General features: G+C 48.2%; 1 protein-coding gene across 2 annotated transcripts in view; it reads right to left on the bottom strand.

Moving 5' to 3' along the window:
* The window catches only part of TTC38 (tetratricopeptide repeat domain 38), a 29,023-nt gene that overhangs the window by 7,322 nt on the left and 20,472 nt on the right, over positions 1–1,229 (bottom strand). The gene's annotated exons all lie outside the window — the stretch shown is intronic.

The following is a 1,229-nucleotide window of genomic DNA, read 5'->3' as shown; positions in this document are numbered from 1 at the left end:
AGAGACAGAGAGACAGAGACATGGACTGAGAATGAGAGAGACAGAGACATGGACTGAGAGAGGATGAGAGAGAGAGACAGAGAGACAGAGAGACAGAGACATGGACAGAGAGAGAGACAGAGAGACACAGAGATAAAGAGACAGAGAGAGAGGAGAGAGACAGAGAAACAGAGACACGGACTGAGAGAGGATGAGAGAAAGACAGAGAGACAGAGACACGGACAGAGAGAGAGAGACAGAGAAAGAGAGACAGAGACACAGAGACACAGAGAGACAGAGAGAGACAGAGAGACAGAGACATGGACTGAGAGAGGATGAGAGAGAGACAGAGAGACAGAGACATGGACAGAGAAACAGAGAAAAAGAGACAGAGACAGAGAGACAGAGAGAGAGGAGAGAGGAGAGAGAGAGACAGAGACATGGACTGAGAGAGGATGAGAGAGAGACAGAGAGACAGAGACAGAGAGAGACAGAGAGAGATACAGAGATACAGACTGAGAGAGGACGACAGAGACACAGACAGAGACAGAGACAGAGAGACAGAGACACGGACAGAGAAAGAGAGACAGAGAGAGACAGAGAGACAGAGATATGGACTGAGAGAGGATGAGAGAGAGACAGAGAGAGACAGAGAGAGAGACAGAGAGATAGAGAGAGAGGAGAGAGAGAGACAGAGAAAGAGAGACAGAGAGAGACAGAGAGAGAAACAGAGAGAGACAGAAATACAGACTGAGAGAGGATGAGAGAGACACAGACAGACAGACAGACAGAGAGGAGACAGAGAAAGAGAGACACAGAAAGACAGAGATAGAGAGAGACAGAAAGAGACAGAGAGACAGAGACACAGACTGAGAGAGGATGAGAGACAGAGAGACAGACACAAGGACTTAGAGAGGATGAGAGAGACAGAGAGAGACACAGAGAGACAGAGACACGGACAGAGAGAGAGACATGGACTGAGAGAGGATGAGAGAGACAGAGAGACAGAGACACGGACAGAGAGAGACACACAGAAAGAGAGACAGAGAGACAGAGATAGAGACAGAGAGAGAGGAGGAAGAGAGACAGAGAGAGACAGAGAGAGAAACAGAGAGAGACAGAAATACAGACTGAGAGAGGATGAGAGAGACACAGACAGACAGACAGACAGAGAGGAGACAGAGAAAGAGAGACACAGAAAGACAGAGATAGAGAGAGACAGAAAGAGACAGAGAGACAGAGACACAGAC

The sequence above is a fragment of the Vombatus ursinus genome, unplaced genomic scaffold (assembly GCF_900497805.2).
Source record: "Vombatus ursinus unplaced genomic scaffold, bare-nosed wombat genome assembly UNPS02010394.1, whole genome shotgun sequence".
NCBI lineage: Eukaryota > Metazoa > Chordata > Mammalia > Diprotodontia > Vombatidae > Vombatus > Vombatus ursinus.
The sequence above is the reverse complement of the archived record's forward strand: the minus strand, read 5'-3'. Positions and strand labels throughout refer to the sequence as shown.